At 43.1% G+C, this 25878-nt stretch overlaps 1 protein-coding gene across 1 annotated transcript in view; it reads left to right on the forward strand.

Annotated features, from left to right (window-relative positions):
* Positions 1-25878, forward strand: part of SHFL (shiftless antiviral inhibitor of ribosomal frameshifting) — a 1552615-nt gene that overhangs the window by 338896 nt on the left and 1187841 nt on the right. The window lies entirely within an intron of this gene.

Below are 25878 nucleotides of genomic sequence, written 5' to 3' on the forward strand. Positions count from 1 at the left end.
GCTTTTTTTTAGTTCCAAAGAAAATGGGGGACTAGAGATGTATTTTGGATCTGAACATTCTGAGTAAGTCTGTGAAAAAGACCAAGTTCCAGATAGTGACACTGCAGTAGATACTTCCATTCTTGGAAAAAGACAATTGGATGTGCTGTATAGACCTTCAGGATGCGTACTACCATGTACTAATGGAAAGGCGATCCAGAAAGCACTTGGCTTCCAGCTAGGAGCCAGTCACTTCCAGTTTCGAGCTCTGCCCTTTGGTCTCACTGCAGCCCCCAGAGTGTTCACCAAATGCATGGCAGTAGTGGCAGCTCACCTGAGATGTCAGCAATTTTGGGTGTTTCCATATATGGACAACTGACTGATAACTTCCCTGACCAGGCATAGTCTACAACAGTCCGGGGACTATACATCTCTGTTCCTCCCTAGGAATTGCCTTAAATTATGAAAAATCTGCTCTAGAGCCATGTCAGAGCTTGGTCGTCATAGGAGCAGAGATGGACACAACAACAATGATAACAAAACTTCCACAGGACAGAGTAGACTACATTCAGCATTATGTAAAGCTGTTGATCAGAAAGAAACAACCTTCTGCCAAACTTGTTCTCCAAGTACTGGGAAAAATGGCTGCTTCAGTTGTTCTCATCCCCCTAGCTTGTCTCCACATGAGAATTCTTCAGTGGTTATTTTCAACGCAATGGTCAATTTTAGAACTTCCAGTGATGCCCAAGATCATAAGAATTTACAGTGGCGGATTCACTCTCCTCTGACATCTCAAGATTGTCACTTTATTCCCCCTCAACCCCAAGCCATGGTGACTACAGATACTTCCCAGATAGGGTGGGAGGGCATTATCTGGGGAAGACACTTCAAGGCATCTGGCATTAACACAAGGCTCATTTGCACATAAACGTCCTGGAGATGAGGGCGGTGCTTTTAATGGTGTAAGCATTTCAAGACGGTCTCCCTCTGGGAATGATAGCAATCTAGTCAGACTTGCATGTCTGTGGTCTGGTACATAAACGGGGGGGGGGGGGACCAGATCTTGCCCCCTTTGTCGAGAAGCCCTGAGGCTCTGGCAATGGGCAACAGCTTCCAACTGCTTTCTGATAGCAACACACATTCCAGGGAAATCCAACGTAATTGCAGACAAATTGAGCAAAGCCATATTATGACCTCACGAGTGGTCCCTCAATCAAAAAGTTGCAGAAGAGATCTTCTGAAAATGGGGTTAGCTGTGCTGCAACCACTTTATTTCGCTCACCAGTACCAAATGTAACAACTACTTTGCCATGATCCTCCCTCCGAGGGTGTCACCAAGGGATGCACTTGTTCACGATTGGCCCCCAGGACTTCTTTATTCCTTTCTGCCAATTCCTCTAATTCCCATATTTCTGCAGAAAGCAAGTTTGTTGAAGGTGACAATAATCCTAATTGCCCCTTATTGGACTGGACAGATTTGGTTCCCCCTTCCTCCAGCCTCATGTTCAGGATGGATTCTGGAGCCTGTTCCAGATTTTCTGACTCGCCTTTCAGAGATTGATGAACCATCTCAAACTAACAGCTTAGTTGCTCCAGTTCCCCTGATTGCCAGGTTTCCTTTCCTTTCATCTCCAGTCAGACACATTTTATCTTCCCATAAATCATATACACACAAACTGTACAAAGGTAAATGGAAGACATTTGTTTAATGGGCTAACAATAATCAAACAGATCCTTTTATTGCTCCCATACATTTTATTCTAGAATTTTTGGCTAAGCTTTTCAGTGAGGGTGCTGCTGCAAGCCACTATTATAGTTCAGTTGGCAGCAATTTCAGATTTTCATATAGGAGAAAATGGTTGTGGTATCATGTTAAAAGGACTCTGTAAAGTACTCTTGAAGGGAACTATGATGCTAAGACCCCAGTACAAAAACCCTTCTCCACCTTGGGATCTGAATTTTGTATTGTCAGACATTATCCGTCATCCCTTCGGATCATCCGCTACTGTGACTTGAAGTATCTTTGTTAGAAAATACTCCTCTTAGTGGCTTTTACCTCAGCAAGGAGAGTTTCAGAATTACAAGCTTTGTCTGCCAAGCCACCTTATCTGGTATTTCATAAGGACAAAGTTTCTTTACGCCCCATCCCCTCATTTCTGCCCAAAGTTGTCTGAAAGTAACCTCAATCAATCTTTTGAGTTACCAGTATTCTTCCCAAATTTCCAAATAAGGGGAACTATTCATTACATCTCCTGGACATTCATAGACAATTACTTTTCTACCTGTACAGAGCTGCAGAAATCAGGCAGTCAGATTAGCTAGTTGTTTCTTACTCTGACATGAGGAAATGCCGACCAGTATCAAAGTTACTTTATCCAAATGGGTTTCACAATGTATTTCATTAATTTATAGTTCTAAGAACAAAACTCTCACTACACCTGTTAAAGCTCATTCCAGTAGAGCGATAGCTACTTCTGCAGCCATTCAAGCTAGGCTGCCTTTGGCTAATGTCTGTGCTGTAGCAACTTGGGCAAAACCTCATACCTTTATTACTCATTACAAAATAGATTTGGCCTCCAGGAGTAGTGCATCTTTTGGTTCTGAGGTATATCCCCCCATGAGCCATCCAAGAATCAGGTAGCTTGGGTCAGTGAGAATAAAGGCGCGATAAAGACGTTATGTACTTACCATAACTTTCCATGTGCGTTGTCCATCTCAACATTTATTCTCTCAGTCTACCCTCCATATATCCCCTGCCTATACCCATTGGAGACTGAGTAACACTAATTAGATATTATAGGACTCTATAGCCTCAGAAACAATCCCTTTCTGTTAAGCTATAAAAAGCTTTACCTTTAATATGAGTTATCAGAGGCAAACAAGATCTGAGGTAGTTGGCGAATTGCATTATGGGTACGGTAGAATCCCCACAAGCTTTGCTGAAGGCCTCGAGCTTTTGTAAAAGGCTGAGATGGATCCGATGGATGGGATCCGACCCATCAGTGAGAATAAAGATTGAGATCGACAACACACTTGGAACGTTATGGTAAGCACATAACTTCTTTATTCCAGTTTTGGACTTTGTCAAAAAGGAACTGCACTGGTGGAGACAGCAAATGCTTTAAATCCAGTTCTCCATTTTTTTTTCCTCTCTGAAGTTAGTCTGTAACTTTAGATGCCTTAGATTTTGATTGGGTAGCAAGTTTCTGTGGGGGTAAAGTACAAGGCCTTTAGAACTTTTCAGACAACAATGCACATAAATGTCAGAGATGCTAAATGTGTGCTCCATAACCTGTAGTACATAAAGAAACTGTGGGGCACCAGGTCTTACCCTGTATGCAGTCTAGGTATTATGGCATGGTAGCTAGCTCCACAGCACTCCTTTCCCTCTCCAAGCTCCTTAGATTCCGTCAGAGCAAAATGCAAAGGAAGGCAAGCTGAGTAGGACCAGGACATCCTCACAAATGGAAAGTGAACAAGGGTGGCTTCCAGAAAGTGATCCATTTGTGGGGAACACCTCAGATAGAGACAACTAAACAAATTCTGAACTAAGACCCCTTGCAAGCAGGCCTGGAAAGCAGATGCATTCTCATTCCCTTGGTCGGGGATGTACCTTTATGTATTTCCACCCTTTTCACTGATATCCTGGATAATTCTGAAGATTCAGAAGGACTCTCCAAAAATTATTGTGATGACTTCCCTTTGGCCCAGGCAGCATTGGTTCTCCATTTTTATAGAACTGACCAAGGACAATTACCACAAGCTTCCTCACATTCTGGACCTGCTCAGATAAGACAAATAAGGCAAACATCACACCATCCTGGCCAACATTCTGGATCTGGTGCTTACTAATTTGGGGGACCACTGTATTATGAGGTCTTGCTTTGTGAGATCTGGCCATAAACCAGTCTCATTCAAAGTCAGTATCACATTTGACCCACCCCTAGCACAAGCTGAACTAAAAACACTTCTCCAAAGCAGATTATAACCTCTTAACAGAATGGTATAAATAGCTTCACTGCACCTCCCCTCAGATGGTACTGGAAACTATGCAGGGTTCTACACACATGCTTTATACAAACACCTAGGTTCATAGATTCATAGGTAGGTACTAGGCTATTGGCCCTAGGGCCTATATAAGTCTAGCCAAAAATGTACCCTGGCTTTTGCCACCCAAGAAAATTATTTTCCTGTGCCCCTGTTGAGCAGAGCCACAGAAGTGATCCCTGGGGTGAATTTCCTATTTCCCATCCAATCATCAAGATTTTTCTTGAAGAGTGCTAATGAGGAGCTCTGTTTGACATAGGTAGTCTGTTCCAGAGTATGGGAAGTCTCTGGGACAGGAATCTATCCCTCCAGCATGTTCTGTTTATTGTGGTGACAAGGTTTAGGTCCCTAGAGCATGTAGCTCGGAGGGATTGGGATTTCTTTAAGTGGAGCATGTCCAGCAGCTCTGGATTTTGACATAGCTTTGTATGTTAGGCAGAGATCGCCTCTGAGTAGGCGATATGCGACAGAGTAAAGCTGGAGTTTTTTGAGACGGTCTGTGTAGGGCATCTGTTTGAGGCCAGTAATCCTCTTTGTGAGGTATTTCTGTGGCCTTTCCAGTTGTTGTAGATGTCTTGTGAGGTACATACCAAAAGGGGCGTTGTACTGTATAATGGGTCTAATGAGTGGTGAGTAGAGTGGAACAATGACCTTTTTTTTTCTGGATGAGAAACCTTTTGTGATGAGGTGAGCCATGTAGAAGGATTTCCTGACCACTGTGGCGATGTGATTATCAAAGGAGAGACTACTGTCCACCTGTGTCCCAAGGTCTCATCACATTTTTGGTGTTTAGACTGCCAGCTATGTGGTAGTTCATGGGTACAGAGTTTTTACCAAAGGGGATGACAATATACTTTTTGGCATTGAGCTTCAGGCCATGGCTTTGACACCAGGTGTCTGTCTTAGTGAGGCCCTTTTGTAGGATGTCCACATCGTTAGGAGTTTCAATTATGGCTCCTAGTTTGCAGTCATCTGCAAACTTTGTTAGCCAAAGACCTTCTATGTTAGCCTGTACTTCAGAGAAGTAGATACCAAACAGGAGAGGACCCAGGACTGAACCCTCTGGTACTCCACTTGTCACTGATCTGAAGTCAGATTTGGAGTCCACTACTTTCACAGTGAGGGTTCTGTCCATGAGCCAGTTGGCAACCCATCTTGTGACATAGAGATTTATACCTAGTTTAGTGAGCTCATCTATAATTCCAGAGTGGGGGATGGTGTTGAAAGCCTTGGCGAGATCTAGATAAGCTGTGTGAACCACTTTACTCTCATCTATGGCTTTGGTGACTGCTTCAAAGAAGTCAGTCAGGTTTAGAAGACATGATCTGCCTTTTACAAATCCGAACTGGGTATGGTCCAGAGTTTGGAGATTACCAATGTCTTTGAGTTCCATGATACATTCCATGGCCTTGCAGGCTAGGCTCATCAGGCTAATGGGGGTGGTAGTTCCCGGGGACCGTCGTGGCTCCCCCTTTGTGGAGTGGGATAACCGTTGTGGTGTGCCATTCAGTGGGCACAAAGCCTGAGGTGAGGCTATGATTGAACATGGTACTTAGGTAGGGTGCCAGTTCATTCTGTAGTTCGTGTAGAACGCATCTCAGGTCCCATGGATGCTGTGTTCTTGGCTTTGGAGTGTGTTTTTTTTACCTGTGCAGCCGTGATTACAGGAACTTTGCATTCTTCCGGTATAGAGATGGGCCCTCTAGGGGGTGAGATGGGGGTAAAGTTAGCACTGAACCTATCTGCCAGGATGTTGGCAATATTATTTGGTTCTGTATATTTAGTGCCATTGTGCTGTAACTCAGAGCAGATCTGAGTGTTGCCATTGAGATTCTTGACATAGCTGTAGAATGCTTTATGGTTGTCTTTAGAGTCGGTGGCAATTTTGTTTTCGTAACTAGCTGTGGAGGATTTTATGAGGGATCTCAGCTTCTTACTGAGGTTGACCAGGGAGTTCCTCCAGTCATGGGATTTTACTCATTTTTGCAACAGTTTTTCTTCTGTTGTTGAGTTTGTTTATGGCAGAGGACTACCAGATTGGCTTCCTTTTTTTGGAGGATAGCATCTCGGTTCTATTAGGGATAGCATGATCCATGCACTCGTGTAAGTGCTTATAAAGTGCATTTGTGTAGGATTCAGCAGTCGTACCTCTGTTGTCCGTCTGCATGGGTGTCATGAAGTTTGCCACTTCTGTCTTAAGAAGTATAAAGTTGGCTTTGGAGAAGTTTTTTATGGTGGTTTCTCTAATTGGGGATGGGGGCGGGATGTGGATGTCTAGGGTGATTAGTTTGTGGTCGGATCTGACCAATGAGGAATTGACCTCTGGTGTGGAACACCGGTTGTCCATGTTGGTAATGACCAGGTCTAGGATATTGCTGCCCCTGGTGGGGGTGTGAATAAGTTGATCCAAGGCGTTGGAATTTATGAATTCCAGAAAACGTTGTGCAAAAGAGTTGATACAAGAGTAGTTTTTTCGCCCATTATTAGGGTGTTGGGTTTTACCCTAATACTTTTCAGTGTATCAAGAAATAAGGAGTGGGAATACTGGGGCATGGTGGGGGTCTGTAGCAAGCTACAATTTGGATTGCGGTCTTGCTCAGAGTTAGTTGCACTTGGATAATCTCGGATGCATTGTGCTGTGCAACTAGCCTGGAGGTGTGGATATTCTTAATGAATATGGACACGCCTCCATCTTTAGTGCTTCGTTCCGGGTTAGGTGGCCGAAAGGTGTGGTATGAATTATAGCCTGGTAATGCAGGGGTGCTCTCTGGAGCTTTGAACCAGGTCTGTGTCACTGCACAGATGTCGATGTTCTCCATTTTAAGGAGTGCCTCGAGTGAGTGCATTTTGAAATTTAGACTTCTAGCATTGAGTAGCATTACCCTCAGATTTTGCTTGCGTGTACCTGTTATGGTGGTGCATTTGTCATTTGACCCTTGCCTAAAAAAGACACTATAGGGGTGGCAAGAGCCTTAGCCAGTATCCGGAATCCCAATGGCGACTGGTGCAGGCCATCTCTGGCAAAGCATCATGGTCTGTCAATCATGTCGTCCCAGGCAGACAAATACTCTATCCCCTTAGAACGACACCAGAAGGTTAGCTAATTGTTGAAGTCAATTATTTTGTCCTTGTACTGTGGTATCATTCTGGGTGATGGCAGTATGCTACTCAGGGCTAGGGTCATACCTGCCTGGACTGCAAGATCAGAGAGCTCCTCCATATCTGTTTTCATGTAGTCCAGGGAGGTACATCTCAGATCATTCACACCAACATGGACAATGACAATGTCATATTTGTACTTGTTGTGGAGTGACCTGAATGCGTGCATTATGTGGCAGGTCCTGGCACCTGACAGGCAGCTGACAGTAACTTTCTTCTTGTTTAACCTGGTGAGTGGAACATCAGTGTGCCTGACACCCTGATCAGGATGACATCCGTGTACCTGAACAACTGCATTGATTTTACTGCACCCGATAGGACCAAAACAGTCTCCTCAAGGAAGAGCAAACCTGTCTGGTGGCCATTAACAGGCTTTACAATAAGAGGAAGACATTGCTGTTTGAGTAAGAGGGAGTGAGCTCTAAACTGGAAACACTCCCTCCTCAGCTTAAACAAGGAAATAAGAATTCTTGTGAAGTGCTGCACAGCTAACTTTAAATCCAGATTAGCTTACTCGGCTAAGGACAACCATAAGTGGTGTTTAGTTGCATCCGTAACCTAAAAGGAAAGGCCCAGATTTGTGCCGAACCGGTGGTTAATGATACCACATGTACTGAGCCTGTGGACATTGCTAACCTGTTAGCCGACAGGTTATGTGAAAACTTCACTCCCCTGTCCCCACCACACTTACTCCAAGACATCCCTACCACCTGTCCTCCATCTTGTATCTCTAAAGAGCAGGTCTTGAATGCCCTGTCTTAGGTCAAAAACACAGTACCCATGACACTTGATAACATCCCAGGCTGTATCCTACATGGGCTCAAACAAGAATTAACGCCATTGGCTTCAGTCAGTCTAAGCACTGGCTTCACCCCAGCTGAATGGGAAAAGGCCACCTTTATCCCATTGCACAAAGGTGTTGCTTCCACCGACCCCGGGAAGTATAGACCTATTTTAGCCTGATTAGCCTCATCTGTATGGCCATGGAGAGAATCATCATGCACCTTATCAACAAAGATATTGGTAATCTCCAAACACTTGACCCTACTCAATTTGGATTTGTCAAAGGGAGATCATGCCTGTTAAACCTGGTGGACTTTGAGACAGTCACCAAGCCCTTGATGAAGTGAAATCTGTGCATACAGCCTGCCTAGACTTAGCCAAGACCTTTGACACTATCCCCCACTCAATATATATATAGATATATATATATAAATTAGATGGGTCGCTAACTGACTCACTGATAGAACACATATAGTCAAAATAGGGGAAATCCACCTCAAACAGCAGACCTGTATCCAGTGGTGTTCCACAGGGATCAGTCATGGGACCTCTACTGTTTGGAATCTATTTCTCAGAAGTGCAAGCTAAAACTTGACGTCTGTGGCTAACAAAAATTCCTGATGACTGCAAACTGGGAGCGGTCATAGAATCTTCAGACGATGTCAACATCCAACGAGAGGGTAAACAAATGACTGGTGCCAAAACCATGGCCTTAAACTCAGTGCAAAAAAAATGTATTCTCATTTCTTTTGGTAAGAATGATGTTCCTGCTAACTACCACATCAGTAACAACACCCTAAGTAATGCACTCAGTGAGAGACCTGGGCACACAGGTTAACAGCAACCTTACCTTTGATCACCATATCTCAGCAGTGATAAGAAGGGGATTCTTTATTGCTCATAAGTAAGGGCATTTCCTCCAGAAAAAAAGGTTATAACCTCCCTGTACCCTTCCCTCATCAGGTCAATAATTGATTACAATGCCCCTTTTGGTATGTACCTTTCCAAGCACCTGCAGCAATTGGAGAGACCACAGAGGTTCCTCACAAGGAGAATTCAGTGTCTTCAGCATATGTCCTATGAGGATTGTCTGAAATCACTGTCAATTACTGTGTTTCATACAGACTACTCGGAGGCGATCTCTGCCTTGCATATAAAGCAGTCCTTGGCCCTTCCTTATTGGAAATGCTGCATGTCCGTAAGTCAAATGGTACATGGGTTACTCGCTGTAATGACCTTAACTTGGTATGTGATATTAATAGAACCTGCTGGAGAGACAGGTTTGTCTCCTAGAGGTTGTCATACCTTTGGAACAGACTCCCTTTTCATGTCAAGCAGAGCACCTCATTGTCCCTCTTCAAACACAGTCTGGACGATTGGATGGTAAACCATAAATTCACCCCAGGGGTTCCACCTACGTCCATTTTAGACAGTAGTGATAGGTGCTTATTGTGGAAATAAGGGTAAAACTTGGCTAGGATTGTAAGGGCCCTAGGGTCATTAGTCAGGTAACCTCCTGTGATTCTATGATGAACAGAGTTTGATACACCCTAGTTTCAAGAGATGAGAATGATGAACATAGTACAGTTGTGTAAATCCCAGTGCATACTACCTATCTAGATCTGACTAAAGCATTTGATACATTACCCCCCTAGGGCATTGTTGACAAACACAGAAGTTGGTATAAACCCCTTTATAACACTCTGGATATCTAGCTTAGCTTACTGATAGGACTCAGGAGGTTAGAACTGGTGAGGCCACATCAGCAAAGAGGCTGGTCACCGGTAGAGTCCTGTAGGGCTCTTTGCTAAGCCCACTCATGTTTGATATCTATTTCTGTTATGTCAAAGCCAATGTCAAAGGCCTCTGCCTAACCAAGTAAGCAGATGATTACAAACTGGGAGCTGTCATTGAATCCACCTAAGACCAGGACACCCTTCAGGAAGTTCTAACGCAGACAAATGTTTGGTGCCAAAGTCACGACTCGATACTAAGAAGTGCATTATAGTACTTTTTGGGAAGTCAGCCACCCCGGGTAACTACATCATTAGTAAAACACCCCTAAAAGTTGATTCAGTAGTCAGGGATCTGGGAACTCGTGTAAATAGTAATCTAGCCTTCAATCCACAGGTGGCTAAGGTCGTAAGAAAATCCTTCTTTGTTGCTCAACTTATAAGCAAGGGCATGGCATAGCTAGGTCCAAAGAGGCCATCATACCACTGTACTCTGCCCTCATCTGACCCAGCATAGCATATAATGCTTCCCTTGCTATGTACCTGATCCAACACATGAAGCAACTGGCACATCCACAGATGTTCCTTATAAAAAGAATAAAGGAAGTAAACACAGTGACCTATGCTGATCGCCTCAAAACTCTTGTCTTTTTACATGGTATCATACAGATTACTGAGAGGTGGTCTTTGCCTGGCATTAAAGGCATTCCTGGATCCTATTTTAATGAGACTTTTGGACATCCACAAAACAACAGCATCAAAACTTCTAGATTAAAATTTTGATTGCAACAGAAATTTGACATATTAGAGAGACAGATATGTTTCTCAGAGAATTCCCATTCTCTCTGGAACAAGCTCCCCATCCTTGTGAAGCAGAGCCCTCTGTATCACTGTTTAAGTGCAACTTGGACCAGTAGATGGGTAATTGTAAATTTACTCCTGGTCTGTCACGTATATGTCTGATGGACAGAGGCAGTCAGTAAATCCCTGTATAAATCAAATTTGTGGGTCACATTTGGGTTGCACAGCTAAACTTATAAGGGCACTATTAGTGGTTAGCCTGGTATGTACCTGTGAGCCTATGGTTGATTCAATACCTTATAGGCACCTATTTGATGTGAACTTGCAGCAGGTACTAAAGGAAGAAAGAAAGCCTGCTACTAGGAAATCCTATACTGGCAAATGTAAAGAATTTTCTAGTTCATGCTGAGCTAGTAACCAAGGGCCCTGTTAGGTGTATAAGGGATTACAAGCCACTGGCTCTTTCCTCTGTGTTTTTTTTTTATTCCTCTATTTAGGTTCCTTTAGTGACCATTTCAGCATGTCTGCCCATGGATCCTCCCTTTTTGTCTCTATTTGTATTTCTTATACAGATGGTGCAGCAGTAGCGTTGTTGCCTCATAGCAAGAGGTTCTCCAGTTCGATTCTCAGCTGGGGTGCCTTCTGTGCGGAGTCTGCATGTCCTCCCTGCATTCATGTGGGTTTTCTCCCACATTTGAAAGACATATCTGGAATGTTTCCCCCGGGCCTCATCTGAAAATTGGCTTTGTTCCAAGTCCGACTTTCCTGGTAAACAAATGTTAAGTAAATAAATATTTTTAGTAAAACAATTTCGGAAAGGAGTTTTATGTATTAGCACTCCTGGAAAATGGCTATTTCCATGGGATCTTAACTGTGTGCTAAAAGTTAACTATGTCTCCCTTTGAAGTGGTTCATCAGGCTGATTTAAGGTTCAGCAATGGAAGCCTGTACTACTAATCTCTCGGATGTCTGCAAGAAGAATATCAGAGTTGAAAGCTCTTATGGTGGGTGAACCCTATATGGTCTTCCATAAAGATAGAGCCTCATTAAGAACAAATCCCTCATTTATGCCAAGAGTTATTTCAGAGTTTACTTTGAATTAAACCATCAATCTCCCAGTGTTCAGTGTTCTATCCAGACCCTCAGAATCGGGGAGAAGGGTGTCTACATACTGTGCGTGTGCATAGGCAGCTCAGGTACTACTGATAGAATTAAGGTCTTTAGAAAAGTAGATCAGCTGTTTATTTCTGATAAGAGGCAAAGAAAGGACAATCCATGTTAAAATTAACTATTTCAGGATGGTTTTCCACCACTATTGCTTTTTGTTATTCCCACCATGGCAAATCTATTCCAGGCAGTATCAAGGCACATTCTGCTAGAGCCTCATCTTCTGTGATGAAATACTGAAAGGGGTGGACTCTAGAAATATTCTAGAGGTGGCAACATGGTACTCTATATACTTTTACAAAGCATTGCATACTCTTCATTTTCCAGGTGCAGGACTGGCTTTGCTAAGACCATTCTCTAGGGGCTGCAGGACTCTTATCCTTAGTCCTCCCAGGTTGGATAGGCTTTGGTAATCAACCCATATAGCCATAGGCTACTGCAGCAGTGAGAGTGATGAACATAGTACAGTTGTGTAAAGTTTTACTAACCATAAAAGTACATGTATAAATTCCTCATTGCCATAGCAGTCACACTTTCCATCCTACTACCTCTGAGTAAAATTAGTTGTTGGGATATAAAGTTATTGTTTACTGTTTGTATATTTTAATGTTTTAGGATGTATGAGCTCTTTCTCTCTGAATGGGCAGGAAAGTCCTGAAATTGCCTACAGTGTGAGTGCTGATTTCCCTTTAAGGGGCTAGCCATTCAGCAGCCTGAGTTTAGGTGTGGGAGGAAGACAGAGCTTTGTGAAGTTGGCCAGTTATATTCTAGCCAGGGTGCAATCGATGTAGCCATAGGTTACTGCACCAGGGAGGAATCTGGACATCTACTGCTGTGATAAATACAACTTGTACAACAGTACTTTCCACCTTTTCTTATCATTGGAGATGGTCAGTCTAGGGAAGTCTGTTCTGGCACCCCCTCATTCTCTAATTTGTATTGACTGCCAGTTGGGTACAGTGAATCCAGAAAGCCAAATTAATGACTAGACAGAATATCCACTATTGAATTGCTTGAAAGAGCTACAACTGATTGAGCAGTCTCCCAGGGAGTCCTTAAAGTATTAGGACTCATGACAGCTTCAATTCAGACTCTACCACATGCTAGACTTAACATGAGGTTCATACAGTGGACCCCGATGGAACACAGTGGGATGAAGCAACTCAGCTCATGTCCCACACATCAGAAGTTTGCATCCACTATCTGCTGTGGTGAATTAATCCATGCCACCTTTATATAGGAACCCCTGTTGCCCAACCATTTCCCACCTGCACAGCTACTGTGAACATGTTCTTGTTGGGGTGGGGGATATTACTTAGGATGGTTCAAGGCACGTTTAAGGCATTTTGATTGAATAATTTGAACTATGGCGGTTTCCTTTATTCTGCTTTAAAAAGCATGTTTGAACTGGTTTGTGCTTGTTTGCACCTGTTTGTTCATCATGCAGTATTGCACAGTACAGTGCAGAGGGATTGTCGGTTACAGAGGCCTGGTCTCTAGCCTTGCAAATGTTCCCTAAACGAGAGCTGTTCACGCCTAAATCTACTAATACCTGGCCCTGCTTTATTCTGTCTTCAACTGTTCTAGGCATACCAAGGTTATTCCTAGGACCAAGAACTGTCAGTTTCCCTCCTTTTCTCCTACTAGGCTGGTTGACATGAGTCTACTGAGGCAATGTAGCAACTGCCTCATGTACACTGACAACCACCTACTTCTAGATCATTCATGTACCATTTGTGAGAGTTGCACCTACATTATGAATCTGGAATCACAATTCTGTTACGCAATATACAGCAACACACAGCTGGTTGTCAGGCCAACAACCACAACTTCTACTGACGACACACAACATACACATAGACCAACATATGCAGATGTACTCACCAAAAATCTTCCTAAACACCAGAGACCACCAAAACACATACATAGTAAACCAACCATAACACGCAGAGCACACAGTACACATAATGACAAGTTCAAGTGTCTCACCATCAAAACCCATAAGGCGCGCCCATCCACTCCAAATATCTTAGTCATATGAGACTCTATAATGAGACACACAGATGTCCCCCTCACCAGGCTTGACAAGGAGAAAGACACGGTCAGCTGTCTTTCTGGTGCCAGGATTAATCGGATCAGGCAGACACTCAAGTCCCTCAAGTACTGTTTTGATTTGGTCATAGTACATATTGGTGTGAACGACTTGAGACGTACCTTCCTGGACTACATGAAGACAGACATGATTGAGCTCTCTGATAATGTGTCACAGGCAGGTATGTTCCTAGCCTTGAACAGTATATTACCTTTGCCTAGGATTATACCACAATATAAGCAAAAAATTATTGACTTCAATAATTGGCTTAGTTTCTGGTGTCATTCTAAAGGGATCCAGTTTCTGTCCGCCTGGGATGATATGATCGATAGACCTCAGTGCTTTGCCAGAGATGGTTTTCATCTGCTACCCCTGGGATTTCTGCTACTGGCAAAGGCTCTTGCCACCCCCATAGTGCCTTTTTTAGGCTGTGTTACAAGGGCAAAATTCCTCGACCTAAAGATTTCATCAAAAAACAACCTCAAAGTTATGCTGCTAAATGCTAGGAGTCTTAGCATGAATTTGCACTCACTGGAAGCAGTCCTCACTTTGGAAGATGTTGACATCTATGCAGTCACAGAGAACCTAGTTCAAGGCTGTGGAGAGCACCCCAGCCATACTACATTACATCTCCTACCACATGTTCAGACCACGAACAGAAGATGTGAAAACTAAAGGAGGCAGTGTATCAATATTCATTAGAAAATAAATATACCTCCATATTGGTTAAACAGTATGATTCCCTGGAGACACTTCAGGTACAAGTAACTGTTGGTAGGACACCTGTTCATGTCCTTGCCAGCTACAGGCCTTCTCAATGAATCAGGACACCCACTCAGCCTACTTGGATCTACTGGACTGTATCAAGATAAATCTGAACACCATGGTTCTTCATGATTATTTCCCATCCATTGACTCGGTAAATTACTTGTGCTCAGTCTCACTTGCCCAAAGGTTCTTCGAGTTCATTAACTCCTACACCCTGGACCAGCTGGTAGACACCCCAACTAGGGGTGCCTGGATCTGATGCTTACCAATATGGGGGACCGCTGTAGCAGCCCCACTGTGAGGTCTTCACTTGTCATATCTGACCACAAATCAGTCTCATTCGAAATAACTAACACACCTGACCCCCATCCCCAAGCAACAACTAAACTAAAAAACTTCTCCAAAGCCGATTATATCCTTCTAAGGGATGGTATAAATAGTTTCGCTGCGCCTCTCCCCTCAGGTGAAACTGGCATCTGTGCAGAGTCCTCCACCAGTGCTTTTTACAACACCTGTAAAACTGCATTGATGCGGCCGTATCTGATAGGACCAAAACAAGCTCTTCAAGGAAGAGCAAACCTGCCTGGAGGACAACTGCCATTAACAAGCTTTACAATAATAAGAAATTGTTGTCCAAAAGTAAGGGGAAGCATGTCCTAAACCGGAAACACTCCCTCCTTAGCTTAAGCAAGCAAATAAGACGTCATGTGAAGTCAAACTACAAATCCAAATTATTGTCCTCAGCCAAGGACGACCATAAGGCGTTCTGTAGTTACATCCATAGCCTGAAAGGTAAGACCCAGATTTCCGCCGAACTGGTAGTTAATGATGTCACATACACTGAGCCTGTGGACATAGCAAAACTTTAGCCAACAGGTTCTGTGAAACCTTCATTACCCCGTCCCCGCCACACACCCCGTGACATTCCTTTCACTTGTCCCCCACCTTGTATCTCTAGGGAGCAAGTTGTATAAGCCCTCTGTAAGGCCAAACACACAGCATCTATGGGACCTGATAACATCCCAGGCTACATCCTGTATGGTCTCCAACAGGAACTAGAAACACTATTGGGTACTCTTTTTTCAGTCATAATCTGAGCACCGGCTTCATCCCAGCTGAATGAAAAACTGCCAGTTATCCACTTGCACAAAGGTGGTGCTTCCACTGACCCTGTGAACTATAGACCTATTAGCCTGACTAGCCTTATCTGCAAGGCCATGGAGCGAATCATCATGGACTGCATCAACAAAGATATAGATAATGTCTGAACACTTGACCCTATTCAGTTTGAATTTGTCAAAGGGAGATCATGCCTGTTAAACCTGGTGCACTTTTTTGAGACAGTCACCAGAATCCTGGATGAGGGGAGAACTGTGCATACAGCCTACCTAGACTTGGGCAAGGCTTTTGACACTATTACCCACTCGGGCATTATTGACTCCTCCAGCTAGGTATCAATACTTATATTATATCATTAGGTGGATTGCTAGCTGGCTCACCAAGAGAACCCATATAGTCAAAATAGGTGAATCCACCTCCAGCAACAGACCTGTAACCAGTTTTGTTCCACAGGGATTAGTCATGGGACCTCTACTGTTCAGAATCTGTTTTTCTGAAGTACAAGCAAAAACTAAAGGTCTGTGGTTGACAGTTTGCTGACTACTGCAAACCGGGAGCGGTCGAAGAATCCCCAAACAATATCAGCATCCTACAAGAGGGTCTAGTGCAAACAAACGATTGGTGCCAAAGTCACAGCCTTAAACTCAATGCAGAAAAATGTATCATCATTCCTTTTGTTAAGAGCGATGTTCCGGCTAACTACCACATCAGTAGAAACGCCCTAAGCACGCAGTCATTGGTGAGAGACCTGGGCACACAGGTTGACAGCAACATTACCTTTGATCACCATGTCTCCACAATGTGAAGAAGGGTATTTTATATTTCTCATCTCATAAGTAAGGGCATTGTCTCCAGAAAAAAAAAGAAGTTAGAAATCTCCCTGTACTCTTCCCTCTTCAGACCAATAATTGAGTACAATGCCCTTTTTGGTGTGTACCTTTCCAAGCACCTGCAACAAATGGAGAGACCACAAAAGTTCCTCACAAGGAGAGTTTAATGTCTTTAGCATCTGTCCTGTGTAGATTGCTTGAAATCATTGTCACTTTACTCTGTTTCATACAGATTACTCTGAAGTGATCTCTACCTTGTGTATAAGGCAATATCTAACTGCTTTACTGGAAATGCTGCACGTTCGTAAGTCCGGTGGCTCATGGGTTACTCTATTTAAAGACCTTAACCTGGTATGTGACGTAAACAGAACCTGCTGGAGGGAACAGATTTGTCTCCCTGAAGTTACACACCTGTGGAACATACTCCCAAATCATGTAAAACATGTCAGCTCTTTGGCCCTTTTCAAGCACAATCTGGATGATTGGATGGGAAATTGTAAATTCACCCGGGGGATCCACCTGTGTCTCTCTTGGACAGGGGCAGTAGATGTTGATCGTGGAAACAAGAGCATTGTAAAGGCCCCAGGGCTATATTAGCCTAGTAACTTCCTGTGACCCCACAGGAGGCTAAATCACACATTCAGGTTTTAGGAGATGAAAGCAGTCCTCCAAGCATTGCAGACATTTCTTGACTTGCTCCCACAAGGTGCAGAATCCATCCAGTCCATGGTACTGGTTTGGTACATAAACCATCAAGGAGGAACTCTGTCTTGCCCCCCTTTGCCGAGAAGAGAGAGTGAGGGTTTGGGAGTGAACCTCCAGAGTGTAATGCGTTTGGCATTAGATGTTAAACCGAGGCCTCATCTGCTTGATTTGGTGGTAGTGCAGGTGGACGTAAAAGATCTCACTTCACTTGTTGAAAAGAGCAGTAGAAGTTCCCAGATGCATTGGTCAGATTTCCCCTAATAGTGTAAAATACCAGCAAAGGTTTCTCTTAAAAAGAGGGTATTAGTCAAGTGGGACTAACCCATTCAACAAAGAATGAATGACTAAATAAAATCAATAAATGTATGCAATTGCTGCATGGTCTGCTTGTGTACCTTTGCCAAGCATTACAGTTTAGATATTCTGTCCAGCACTCATGCCTCCTTTGGAGCCTCCATACTGAAAGATTCATGATCTCAGTCTGCTGTAGGCTTGCTGAGGATTCCGTCCATCAGTTCCAGTGTTTCATCAGTGCCAGTCTGAATGCATAAGTTATGTACTTAGCAGAATGGTAGATTTAACTGGTATCTGTCTGCACACTGGAACAACCTGCCCACCTAACCCCCTCTAAATTGCACTATTCCTAGGGACCTGGATCGATGCCAGAGCATTGGCTTAGGTTTCATGGGTCCCAGGAGGTAGGTAGCTAGGGGTGTGTGTGTGTCTGCGTGTGTGTTTTATTATTTGGATATATTATGCTTGCAAACCATCTCACTCCTCATGGAGTTTCACAAAGGAGAAACTCAAGCTTGCAACGAGTGTGTTTGCCAAAAGAAAAGGTCCAAGGTGATCAGTCCATCAGTTCCAGTGTACAGACATACATAGCTAAATTTAACCCTCTGGCAAGTACATAATTTGCGTTTTTCCTAGTTGTATATTATTCACTTAACATTGCCATCTCTTTTTCTGTCTTTAATTTCTCAGTCTTTTGGGTTTTTAATACCATGATGGGAATGGACTCCATTCCTAAGGCAAAGTATGATTAAAGCTCATGAAATGAGTGTTGTTTCAGTCTTTGATGTTAGGTAGAAGTGCTCTACATAGCATTCGCAGTGTGCCCAAAACTGACTCCTCCTGCAGTTCATACTAAGTTACGTGTTATCAGTAACATATCTAACTAGGATCGTAAATGCTTTTTTATAAGAGCCATTGCTGCTACTACTGTTGGAACTGTTTTGTTATCCTCCTTCCTGATTGCACATGTTTCTGCCTGTAAATCCAGATATTTTATGATTTTCTCTCTCTCTACGTAACACATTTTAGTCAGTGGGTGAAGTGTTTCAGTGATCACCGCTACTTTTGTCTTTTCATGGACTACTGTATCTTGTTTTCTTGTATCTGGTTTTTGAACTGTTAGTAATGGGTGATCCCATGTTGTATAATCTTCATAATTTTGTTTAATGCTGTGTGGTTTATGATGTTCATCGTGTTTCACTGTTGCAGTCATTACAATTTGGTAATCCTGCTGGTAGGCTACACGCAGTCTGCCCGAGTTCCAAAGTCTAGGTCCGGCGTCTGTTGCTGTCACCTCCTCCCTGACGTCAGTGCGCCAGGGGTATATAAGATGCAGCCGACGCCATTTTCTTCAGTCTTTCTTGCTGTGTGGTGCCCGAAGCAAAAGCAGTTCGCAAGTGCCTGTCGGCCGACTCCTGAAGTTTTCAAATTCGAATTTCAGATCCAAGGTCTTCATTAAAGCTAAGTACCCAGTTGGGGAAATTTTTTTCTTGCTCCATACCGATATCAGAAAAAGTTAATAACTGTATTTCTTGTGGGAAGCAAATGCCTCATAAGGATTTTCATTCTTACTGTATTCCTTGCCTAGGCCCTGACCATAACGTTGCTAGTTGTCGGTTTTGTGCTAGATTTAACCAATGCACTATTAAGCGTCGGTACGATTTTACATTTCATTACTTTGGCAGAAGATTTAATTATATAATGCCGTCGGATCAGCCGACTACCGGAGTTTACAAAAAACGAAAAGAAAAAGAAAAGGACAGTTATCAGAGATCCAAATCCGACGATGAGGCAGCTTCTAGGCCTGTCGCCGGTTCGTCGGTTCTCAGTGAGGTGCTTTCGCAGCCCCTGACGCCCGCTACCTCAGAGCCACAGGCCGCTTCCGACTCCCACGTGGAGCCGACTGGGCCTCTGGAAACTCAAGGTATTGGACACTCGGAAACTATTTCCTCAGATGGGTCCGGAGCCACTGAGCAGGCATCGGCTTCTGAGGGTGTTTTCAGGCCTACACAATTATATGTAAAACCTACTTCAGCTACAAAAGCAAAGACTAAAGCAGCTCTAAAGACAAAGAAACAAGTACAGCATTCACCTGGACAGGCCTCCATGCCTAAAAAACAGATGCTTAAAATGGCCGAAGACCTTATTACTTTGATCAGGGGTTCCCATCTCCCTCCTGAAAAGAGGTCTAGGCAAGAGTTAGAATATGAATCTTCAGACCAGGTTTCCATTTCCTCTGATTCCTCCTCTGAGCAGGAGTACTCTTCTCCTCCCTATGAGGATTCTGATGCTGAAGAATCTATCCCTTCAGGCTCTCCTCCTGAGGATTATTCTTTTGGGGAAACACTGCATACTATGAGGGAGCATTTCCACTGGGAGAGCCAAGATTACTCCGAATCCAAGAAAAGGCTCAGAGATTTCCTTTTATTGCCCCAGCACAGGCCCCTTGCTATCCGTCCTGTTTTAGACATTGTAGATGATGTATTTACAGAGTCCAGTTTTTCTCCAGACTCTCTTTACCACCAGCCCCTGTTAAGCCAGATAGATACTACAGGGTTCCTGATTCACATACATTTCTCTATAAGAACCCTGCAGCTGACCCAGAAACCATTTCTCAGGGTCCCAAAGGGGTCAAGGCTTCTACTGCAAAAAAAACGATCCCCTCTGATAGGGATTCTAGGGCCCTAGACGGATGGGGCAAAAATATTTATACCTCTGCTACCTTGGCTGTAAGAGCTTTAAATTGCCAATTTCATATGCTTAAGTATCAACAATATCTTATATCCTTGCTTAAACAGAAAATGCCAGCAAATGCAGAATGTGCAGACAATAAAGAAATGCAGGATTTATTGCATGCAGCTGAACAAGTTGGAAAGCATACTTTGCAATGTGGTTTTGATTCTCTTGCGGCTTCCTGCAGGGCTGCTGTTACAGGTTCTGTCATTAGGAGGCATGCTTGGTTAAAAGAACAAAATTTGCCGGATCATGTTAAAGCAAAACTATTAGACGCTCCTTTACAGCATGATACTTTGTTTGGTGCTAAAGCAGAAGAGATGTTGAAGAAAATGGAGGACAAGGCTAAATCTATGCAAACAGTCAAGGATTTCTTGCAGGTACAGCCTCCCAGATTTAGCAGGAACTGGCCTACAAAAAATTGGTCCTTTCCAGTGTCAGACCACAAAGGGGCAGATACAGATGCCCCAGAGGCAGATCACAGCCCCAAGGCTCTTACAGGCCTAAACAATGGGGTGCTCCTACCTCCAAGAGCAGAGAGGAAAAATCACAGCCATACAGGAAACGGTCTCAATGACTTTCCACTTCTAGCACCAAGCACTTATCTTTTGACAGCCCCTTTGGGGGGAAAGCTAGCACTATTTTCACAAAATTGGCACATGATCACCCAGGACAAATGGGTTCTAAATATAGTTTCACAAGGCTACAGATTCCACTTTCACAACCTGCCAAGGCAAAACGGTATGCCAGACGTGCCACACAGTCAATGGGCAGAGGCACACAAACAAGTTTCATCCCTCATGGACATGAGGGCCATTCAACAAGTACCAGAAGAGCATTGTCATGGATTCTATTCAAGACTGTTCTTGGTACCCAGAAAAGACAAAGCCTGGAGACCAGTACTGGACCTATCTATTCTAAGCACATATCTGGATATTCCAAAATTCAAAATGTTGACTCTACAGCAGCTTCTGCCCATGTTGGGCAAGAAGGCTTGGCTTGTGACTTTAGATCTAAAAGAGGCATACCTCCATGGCCTAATCAGACACACATGCAGAAGATACCTCAGATTCAAAGCTGGCTCAATGCACTACCAATTTTCTGCACTGCCCTTTGGCTTATCTACTGTGCCCAGGGTCTTCACAAAGTGCCTAGCACCGGTAATTGCATTTTGCAGACAGAGGAATACAAATATATCCTTATTTGGATGACTGCCTTATTCATGTGGAGAACAAGGATATTCTACTACAGCATCTGACGTTTGTAAAAAGATTGCTGACAAGTTTAGGTTACACAGTAAACGAGAAGAAATCAAAACACATACCCTCTCAAGAGATAATATTCCTGGGTGCAAGCTTAAATACAACTGCCCAGATGGCTTATCTCACACCAGACAAACACAGACAACTGACTACTTATTTTAAAATGTTGGCAACAAAGACCCAGTTATCTGTAAGAAAAATTCTGCAGGCCTTGGGTTTCATGGCACCCTGCATTCTGCTAATTCCATATGCAAGACTGCATATGAGGAAACTTCAATGGTATCTAAAAAGTATTTGGACTCAACATTGCCACAGCTTGGAAACAATAATTACCCTCATTCCCTGCCTGCAACAGGAGTTTCAATGGTGGGCAGAAGCCTGTCACCACAACATGGGACAGCCGTTCACCTTACCACAGCCAGCCAGACATTGACAACCGATGCATCAGATTACGCTTGGGAGGCCCATATGGCAGGAAGATGTATTCAGGGCACATGGTCCGCAAGTCAAATGCATCTACATATCAATCAAAAAAAGATGCTAGCTGTTCAGAATGCCCTAACAGCCTTCAAGGATCAACTTCATCCAGGACAACTACTGATAAAGACGGACAATACTACAGTCATGTGGTACATAAACAAGCAGGGAGATGCACATTCCTACCCCCTCTGCAGGCTAGCCATGAACTTGTGGCACACAGCATTGACATACCAAGTACATCTGCAAGCTCAATTCCTGCCAGGAAGGAAAAATACTCTGGCAGACTAACTAAGCAGAAACCTAATGGATCCCCACAAGTGGAAATTGGATCCACAAGTCTTCAGCATGATAGCAAGGACCTGGGGATGCCCAGACATAGACCGATTTGCCTCCCCTCACAACTACCAACTACAAAGATTCTGCACAAGGACTTATCACAAGCAAGCATGGAAAGTGGATGTAATATCTTTCAGCTGGAAAAATCTAACAGTATATGCCTTTCCTCCTCTGCCTCTCCTACCCAAGGTACTCCTCAAGGTCAGACAAGAGAAACCAAAAATGATACTGATTGCCCCAGACTGGCCCCTCCAGCACTGGTACCCAATCCTAAAGAGCTTGTCTCACTGCCCAGCCTGGACATTACCTCCAATTCCTCACTTATTGACCCAACAAGACAGCCAGATACTGCACAGCCAACTCTAAACCTTAAACCTGGCGGCATGGCAGATAATATAGCCTCTCAAGATGAACCTCTCTCTAAAGCAGTGATGGATGTTATTTTGGAGGCCAGGAGGGCTAGCACAAGAAAATCTTATGCAGACAAATAGAAGAGATTCTGTGCTTGGAACCAAGCACACGGTATTGACACGATTGTTCCAAATATTCCTCAGATTTTGCAATACTTAACTGAGATGCTGGATAAAGGCTTTTCCTTTTCATCAATTAAAATTCATGCCTCTGCCATTTCAGCTCATTACAATACAGAAACACCTATCTTTTCTCATCTGTTACTGAGACAGTACCTCAGAGGGGCCAAAAACATAAGACCGCCAAGGAGAGCACCAATACCTGCATGAGACCTCAACTATGTCTTGGAAAAACTCACACTGCCTCCTTTTGAGCCAGCCTCTGCAGCTGACATAAAATTCTTATCCTGGAAAACAGCTCTGCTCTTAGCAATAACTTCCACTAGAAGAGTCTGAGCTACAGGCACTAATGGCTGTGGAAACTTTTATAATTTTCCATCCTGACAGGGTTTCGCTGAGGACAAACCCTACATTTATGCCTAAGGTAGTATCCAGTGTGGCCCTAAACCAAACAATACATTTGCCAACCTTTTATCCTAACCCACAGAATAAGGGTGAGAGAATTCTGCATTCTTTGGACATTCACAGACAGCTACGCTTCTACTTGGACAGAACTAAAGCTTTCAGAAAGACTGATCAACTTCTAGTGGCATATGCTGCAGCATCACAAGGAAAGCCCATCTCTAAACAGACTATTTCAAAGTGGATAGGCCATTGCATTCATTTCTGCTATTCACAGTGCCTAAGGGCATTAGGCCACATTCAACCAGAGCAGCAGCCACTTCAGCAGCCTTCCTCAGAGGAGTACCAACCAAAGACATCTTAGAGGCTGCAACTTGGAGTTCAGTGCATACCTTTACAAAGCACCATCACTTACCTCTCTACTCTAAATCCAGGGCAGATTTTGCCACTGCAGTTCTGCAGGGCCTTATAGTCACTCCTAATCCTATTTAGCCCCAGCCTCCCAACCTTAGCGTTGGGATTCAACCCAATTGTAATGACTGCAACAGTGAAACACGATGAACATAGTACAGTTGTGTACCAATAATAAATGTAGATGTTCGAGTGTATTCACTGTTGCAGTCCAGGTTATCCTCCCACCATCCCCCTTTTTTCTTTGCTGGGACCTAGCTGTACTTTTCTACTCTATACAACCTATGTGGTGTATTTGCTTGTAGATGAAGGAAAAGTTGTTTTTTTGTGCATGCATGCTTATTGGCATAATTTAGACTACCATTTTAGGGGCACCTGACATCTGGGGCAAGAAAAACTGAAGAAAATGGCGTTGGCTGCATCTTATATACCCCTGGCACACTGACGTCAGGGAGGAGGTGACAGCAACTGACACTGGACCTAGACTTTGGAACTCAGGCCGACTGCGGGTAGTCTACCAGCAGGATAACCCAACTGTAATGACTGCAACAGTGAATACACTCGAACATCTACATTTATGGTAGGTACACAACTGTACTTTTCCAGTGCTTCTCCGCTACTTCAGTATTATGTTTGCACAAACCCCAATGCAAAAGTCTTAGTACATTATTATGCCTTTCAGTATACAGTCCTCCTGCCATTAGTGTATCACACCCAGCAACAGGATTTGCGACTTACTTTCCAATTCTGTTTTACGAAGTTTGCATTTGTCATTTTCTCCCACATGTTCAGTGCACTTTGTAAACCATTGTGTACGTAGTCCACTATCCTGGGCTCCCAATATTAACCTTTCATCTTTTGGTTTAAATTCTCCTCTCCTTAACCATTCTTGCATTCAGTTCTGATTGACATGAGGTTGTTCCAAGAGTATTTTGTACTTGCAAGTATATTTATGCATTTTCCACATTTCTTGCCTTCTTATCTGTTCCTTCACCTTATGTTCGTTTTTTTGTTTTTTTGGCAAATTCTGATTTTTATCTGCTTCTGGTTTGATTTCCAGTCATGCTTGATACTGATATGGTTCTTACTGAGTTGGGAAGTCATCTTAGACTTATTCTCCTCATGTTTTAAAACTTTCAGTGTGTTTGGATTTTGAAGTCAGCAGATATGTATGCAGTCGTACGATTGCAGATCTGTACATGTAATCAAGTTTGAGGAGGCCAATACTTCCTTCAGAATGGGGAAAATATAATCTCAGTATACGCTAATATTTCTACATCATTTGATAAGCATGAAACATTTTTCTTATTTTCCGGTCCAACTGATCCAGTACCTTTTGGGGCCAGTCAGTCACTCCAAAACTGTAAGTTAGTGCAGGAAGAGTAAATTGGTTTATAGCTTGGATTTAGCTCCTAGATGTCAGAGTTGTTTCAGTATTAATTTTATTCTTCTAAGATATTCCTTACTAATTTCTTCATGTTTTTATTTTTGGTCCTTCATCAGTTCCCAAATATTTATACACTCCCTCTTGCGCAAGTCCTTGTATATCACGTTCCTGTCCCGGACTGATATTTTCTTGGTGCTGCAGCTTTCCTGCTTTGAAGGTTGCTTTTGCACATTGATCAAGACCAAATGACATTCTTATATCATCTGAGAAAGTTTTGACCACTTGTAATTGTGCATTCAGTACCTCATTTGATGAACTATGCAGTTTTAAATCATCCACAAAAAAAAGATAAGTCTTTATGCATTGTTGTTTTCTGGGAACCAAATTGTAGCCACGACCTGACATGTTAAGCAGATGGCTTAATGGGTTAAGGGCAAGACAAAAGAGCAGCAGTGACAGAGTCACCCTGGAATATACTCATTTGAATTTTTATCCCTGGAATAATAATTGTCCTTTATCACAGCTTAACTGCAAAGTGATTTGCAACTGTTTCATGGTCGCTGTGATGTAATCAGTCAGTGTAAGATGTATCTTACACTGTACACATTTGTAAGCAGTCTCTTTATCCATGAATGTCTGTCTCTCTCTGTATGCAGCATACAATGATAACATAATATTTTTTCTTTTTTGGAAAAGTAAACTGAGAAAACACAAACTGTGAAAAGAACTGAGTAAAATATAACTAACTCCCAAAAAAAACTCAGTCTGGCACCCTAGAGCCAGTAAAGGCAGATGAAAAAGGCAATTAAAAATGCAAAAAAAAAAAAAGTTGAAATATCCAATCACAGTCAAGAAGAACA

This window comes from Protopterus annectens, chromosome 9.part0 (assembly GCF_019279795.1).
Source record: "Protopterus annectens isolate FY-2018-M chromosome 9.part0, PAN1.0, whole genome shotgun sequence".
NCBI lineage: Eukaryota > Metazoa > Chordata > Ceratodontiformes > Protopteridae > Protopterus > Protopterus annectens.